The sequence below is a fragment of the Tupaia chinensis genome, unplaced genomic scaffold (assembly GCF_000334495.1).
Source record: "Tupaia chinensis unplaced genomic scaffold, TupChi_1.0 Scaffold000661_1, whole genome shotgun sequence".
Lineage (NCBI taxonomy): Eukaryota > Metazoa > Chordata > Mammalia > Scandentia > Tupaiidae > Tupaia > Tupaia belangeri.
The window spans coordinates 5,557,676-5,564,482 of NW_006160183.1; positions in this window are offsets into that span (position 1 = coordinate 5,557,676).

The window sequence follows — 6,807 nt, forward strand, 5'->3', positions numbered from 1 at the left end:
TATATATATACAATTTTTGACAATTAAATTAATTTTTAGACCAAGCTGTGGCATGGTGGTTCCCACATGGCCAACTGTGCAGTTCAGGTCCCAGACTTGGCAGCTTAAGAAACACATTGGGCACGAGTTCATGTATGCCCAGAATCTTAAAAGGAGGGAGAAATGGGGGAGAAAAGATTGCCAGGTAATATTTTCTCATTTTCTTTTTCTCTAAAAAAAATGAAGATAAAGGAACCAGAGATTGATGGAAGGTAATATCTGCAAAAATAAGGGGTGGTCCAGTCATGATGGCATAGGCTGTAGCCACCACAGAGTGATACATAAGCCATACGAGAGACCCCAGGTCAGATGTCAGGTCAAACTGAACATAACCAGGCACACTCATGGGTGCACAAGGGATCCCGGATGGCTGGAAAGCAGGGGACAGGGTGATATGAGGAGAGGATTTCAGTACAGTGAGACATTGTCAAAAATCTCTCTTTCAGGAAAAGAAAGAAGTAAATGCAACGATTAGAAATCTCTGTAAGAGGGGCCAGCAGGTGGTGTGGTGGTTGGGGTGCTGTATTCCCACATGGCTAACCACAGCTCGAGTCCCACACCTAGTAGCTTGTTTTCTCACTTTTTCTCTTTCTGTCTCTCTCCTATGAGCATGTGCCCTGTAGAAATTTAAAATAATAATAATAATTAATTAATTAATTAAATTAAAAAAAATACTTCACTCTCTGTTAGAGCAATGTATTGCATTTTGCTAATTAGGGAGAGAAAACAGGATGAAACCCAGGGGAAAAACATCCTCAGACTAAAATGTCTTCTTACACTTATGAAAGAACAGAGGAAACAAAATATAGGTCTTTTTTTATTATTATTTATTTTCTGAAACTTTTTAAAATTAATTAATTAATTTGGGACCAGCAGTTAGCATAATGGCTATGTCGCTGGACTCCCATGTAGTTGACCGCAGTTCACATCCCGGACCCTGTGGCTTAAAACTCACACCGGGCGCGTGTGCGTGCGTGCCCAAGATTCCAAGAGGAGAACGGAGAAGGGATTGTGGTGTGGCCATCACTTAATCATGCATGTTATCATCAATAATTTTCCATTCTAGTTTCATATATATATATATATATATAATTTCCCCCTATTTCTCACCCTCTGCCATTTCCCACCCTCCTCCCACACTGTCTCTGGTGTCTACAATTGTTTTCCATTTCTTTTTTTTTCCCACATTTTATTGATTCACAAAATTTCTTAGATAATCTAACTCTTTTCAATAGCAAGTTCAGCTGGTATATACATATCTGTGAATACATGTCTGACTTTAGGTGTGAAACTCTGAGTAGAATGAATTTACTATAAGGTAGCACCTAGCTGATGCTATATAGCTTACTACAGTCATATATAGTTATTTTTTAAGATTTTTTTTAATTTCAGGAAAAGCAGTTTTAGCTTTAATAAAACAAAGAAATGCTAAGAAACTTTGCTTAAAACTTAAAGCCAGGATTAGGATTCTGTTCAAATAGTAGGTACATGAACCTATCGGCAGCTCAAGACAGGACAAAAATCCTTAAAACTGGAAAACAAAGCCTAGAAGAAAATCAGCAATATTTTAGTCAAAAGTCATAAAATGCTAGGACCAGCAGTTGGTATACTGGCTATGTCTCTGGACTCCCATGTAGTCATCTGCAGTTTGAGTCCCAAATACTTTCAAGGGAGATTTTGACTTTCTGTATTACAGCCTTCATCTCTAACAGGTCCATTTGATTCTTTTTTGTAGTGTGTATTTCCTCTTTTAGGTCTTGCAAGAATTTTCTCACCTTCTGGAACTCTTCAGCTCCTTTCTCCTGCCTTTTCTGCAGCTCATTGTCTCTCTTCTCTTCCATCTCTGTTAGCTTTGTCACTATAAATATTCTAAATTCTTTATGAGACATTTCCACGAGTTTCATTGTACTGTCTGTGGATAAAGAGGAGCTGTTCTTTTTCCTTGGAGGAGAGGTATTTTCTTGCTTTCCCATATTTCTTGTGACCCTGTGATAATTTCTAGTTATCTGATGGACGGTGTGTTTCATTCTAATTCTTGAAGTTCAGTCTGAGTGTTCAGAGGCGTGCAGAAGGAGGTGAACTGCAAGCTCTCTTTTGTTCAGTTTTCACTCTGTGCATCAGATTCAGTGGGAATAAAATATTCTGACCCTAATCATATTTAGATGTTTGGGTCCTGTTCACCTCATACTCCTGGACCTGTCTAGATAGTTAGTGCTTAAAGGTCACTAGAAATGATTCTGGAGGGAGACGCCTCAGCATAAAATCTTTATTTTTGGTCAAGAAAAGCAATATTTCACAGCTCAAGTTCAGTATCCATCTCAAGATGGGCTTGGCCTGGGCTTGTGCCTTTCCCACTAGAAATTAATCTGGAGGGAGAAGTCTCAGCATAAAATCTTTATTTTTGGTCAAGGAAAGCAATATTTCACAGCTCAAGTTCAGTGTCCATCTCAGGATTGGTCTGTTTTATTTTATGTTAAATGCAGGAGCTATAAAAGAAAACACAAACTTAATGACATTTTATATTGTCTGTATCTCCAATAACAATAAATAAAATTAAGAGCAAACAACCAAGCTGGGGAAAACATTTGAAATAAGTATGACAGGCAAATTAACGTTTTTTAACTAGAGAAAATTTACATAAATTGATTTTTTTAACCTGAGACCCAATAAAGAAATAAATTTAAAATATAATTAGAAAATTTACCAAAAAAGAAAACATAGAAAGGAGAAGGGTCTTAGGGCTTCTCCCCATCCCAGGCTGGAGGAAGAGTTACAGGAATTTCTGAGTCCTAATTCAAAACTCTCAAGGTGAGAAAAAGCACATAACCACAGTATAGTGCTTTGCTGTCTCTCAAGCAAGGCCTAGTAGAAAAGAGCTTCTCACCCCAGGTGAGGACAAGAGAACCACACACTTTTTCCAGGATCTACTTTCACAGATGACCGGCATCATAGAGAACATAGCATCCTCACTGTCTTTCCTTCAGGTGAAAAAAACATTTCAAGCCCTAAAACATAAATGCCCCATTTTTTTCCGTGAGCAGCTATGCAACCAAACCACAGCAAGCAACATACAGACATTTCTGAAGAGTCTCCTAAAGTTTCCACAGCCCCTACTCAAAGAAAACCTGAGAAGGATGAGAAGCAAAGGATAAAGAGCAAATATTATTTATTCTAATTCTATTGATTGCAACTAAAAACCTTCTCTTTAAGTTGTTACAATTAAAACAAAAAGTAAGCTTCTCTAAATCAAGTCAGTTGTAATCATGTATTTAAAATTTTATGTCTCTGTTTTGAAATACTTACTGGGGGAAAGAACACATACACAAAAAAATAAAACAAATAGAATTGGAACATTTTCTACCTCATCAGTAATTAGAAATAATAATTTTAAACAAGATTTTGTGATACTCAATACTTGTAAAGGAGTGGTAAAATACATATTTCATTCTGGAGATGGTATAAATTGGTGATAATTTTAGACCTATTATTTTCCCTTAAAAGAATATATTCTAAGAAAATCATTTAAAATAAAAAAAAAGTTTCAGGCACAAAGATGTTATTTTAGTCAGGACTCTTCATCATGATAACTCAAGTGGCTTAAACCAAAATGTGGAAATTATATGTTCACATAAACAAACTATGACAAGTTGAGTTTAGAGCAGGAGTAGACTGGATGCAGGAACTCCACAGTATTCAGTCATAGTCTGTCTTCGTTTTTCTATTTTTTCTTTTTTTTCATTAATTAATTAATTTACATTCATTTCTTGAGCATCATCACAGCATACAAAATGTGATTTCCTTTCCAGAACATACTGCATAGTGGCTTAATCACACATGTTATTGCCGATAATTTTTCATTTCTAGTTTCATATGTGTGTGTGTGTGTGTGTAATTTCCCCCTATTTCTCACCCTCTGCCATATTCCACCCTCCTCCCACACTATCTCTGGTGTCTACAGTTGTTTTCTATTTCTTTTTTCCTCCGCATTTTATCGATTCACAAAATTTCTTAAATAATCTAACTATTTTCAATAGCAAGTTGAGCTGAAGTTCATATCTGTGAATTCATGCCTGACTTTAGGTTTGAAACTCTGAGTAGAATGCTCAGTAGAATGCTACTATAAGGTAGCACCTGGCTGATGCTATATAGCTTACTATGGTCATTAAACAGGTATTTTTTAATTTATTTTTTAATTTCAGGAGAAGCAGTTTTAACTTTAATAAATCAAAGCAATTCTAAGAAACTTTGCTTAAAATGTAAAGCCAGGAAACATTAGGATTCTGTTCAAATAGTAGGTACATGAACCAATTGGCAGCTCAGTCATACTCTCTCAACCTCTCTCCCTCCCTTTTTCTCTCTTGCTCCTTTTCTCTCTCTTCCTTTCCCTCCCTTTCCTCCTCTTCTCCCTCTCCTCTCCTCTCTCTCTCTCTCTCTCACACACACATATCCCATACTCTTCACTATCTGAGGTGTGTTGGCCTCATTTTCTCATCTCTAGTAGAAAACAAAAAAATGAAACAATGGTGCCTTTAGGCCATTCCCAGATGGCTGCCCGTGGTTTGAGTCCCAGGTCCAAAGACATAAAAATAGGTAGATAGATAAATAAGTAAATTAATGTTTTTTTAAATAATAATTTTTTAAATGGTGCCTTCCTCTGTTATTTTGTCACTAACAGGAAAACTGGAGACTAGGGGATTTATAAAGAAATAATGTGTTCAGCTCACAATTTGGAAGTCCGAAGCCTAGCACCCAACTTCTAGTGAGACTACCACATGGTTGAGAGCAGGATCTTGAGCAGAGTGGCTGCCCATAAGCTTTCCTTTGCTCTGGTCTGTATCCATGTGGCCTCCCTGCCTCATTTCTTCTCATAAACAAACCAGAACTCAATCATGATGATCTCTCTCTAATAACTTTATCACACCCCTAGGACACCATGAAGAGATTAGGTTTTCACTTAATACCTTTACTGGACAACCAAATCTCAAATTCTGGGGGACAAACTATTATCCAAGCCATAACAAGCAGTGCTCATTAACTAATATTAGGTACTTACAGGCTGTCTTTTCAGTCAATAATCAAAGTGTTTAAAAGGAACTCATGGGACTAGCAGGTAGTGTAGTGGTTAAGTGTTGGACTTCCATGTCTCTGACTGCAGTTCGAGTCCCAGATCTGGTGGCTTAAAATTCACTCCAGGTGATCAGAAGACACCTTCAAGGCTCCTGAGAACTAGCGATTACAGGGGAATAGAAGAAATGAAGATTTTCCACTGATAATTCAGCCTCCATCCCACAAATTTGCGTGATTGAACTGCAAGTTTGGGAAGAAAACACAATCCATCAGATGACTAGAAATTATCGCAATGTCACAAGAAATATGGGAAAGCAAGAAAATACCTCTCCTCTAAGAGAAAAGAATAACTCCTCTTCATCCACAGACAATTCAATGGAAATCATGGGAATGTCTGATAAAGAATTTAGGACATTCATTATGGCGAAGCTAACAGAGATGAGAGACAATGAACTGCAGAAGAAAAAGGAGAAAGGAACTGATGAGTTCCAGGAGGGGAGGAAATTCTTGCAAGTTCTAAAAGAGAAATTACATACTTTACAAAAAAATCAAATGGAACTGTTAGAGATGAAGGCTATAATATAGGAAGTTGAAATCTCTCTTGAAAGTATTAAAAGCAGACTATATCATACAGAAAAAAGAATCTCAGACACAGAAGAAAAAAATTGCTGGTCTAGAAAAATCAAACACAAAGACTGAGAAAATTGCCCCAAAATTTGAGAATAATATATGAGAAATACTAGATACCATCAAATGTCCAAACATCCGGATAACTGGCATCCCAGAAGGCAAAGAGATTCATAAGGGCATTGATCATCTACTCCATGAAATCCTGCAAGAAAACATTCCAAACCTAGAGAGGCACTCAAAGATCAAGTCCCAAGAAATACAAAGGACCCCAAATAGAATCAGCCCAAGGAGATCTTCCCCAAGACACATTATAGCCAGATTGACCAAAACAACAGACAAAGACAACATACTAAGATTGGCAAGAAGAAACGGCAAGTTACCTACAAAGGATATCCCATCAGACTAACAGCAGACCTCTCGTCGGAAACAATGTAAACCAGGAAAGAATGGGAAAATATATTCAAAGTGTTAAGGGAAAAGCAATTTCAACTGAGAATACTTCACTCAACAAGATTATCCTTCATATGGGAAGAAAAGACAAAAACACTCTCAGATAAACAAAACCTGAAAGAATTTACCAGCATCAGACTAGATCTCCAAGAGGTTCTCAAGGGAGTGCTATGTCAGGAAAATTAAATGCAGACACACATAAATAAGAGTTCAAAAACTAAGAAAATGGCCAACTTAATCGTAGAGACAAGTCTGGAGTTGAATATTATATCCCAGAATTCAATCAGGAAGATCAAACTACAACAGAAGATAGATTAAGTACATGAAACTGAACTGGTGAAATAGCATTCTGTGACTTTTGACTAAAATATTGCTGCTTTTCTTCTAGGCTTTGTTGTCTGATTTTAAGAGTTTTTGTCCTGTCTTGAGCTGTCAATAGGTTCATATACCTATTATTTAAACAGAATCCTAACCTGTTTCCAGGCTTTAAGTTTTAAGCAAATTTCCTTACCAATTTAAAACTGCTTTTCTAGAAATTACCAGCTAAATTTGCTATTGCTATTGAAAGTAGATTATTTAAGAAATTGTGTGATCAATAAAATATGGGGGGGGGAAGAAATG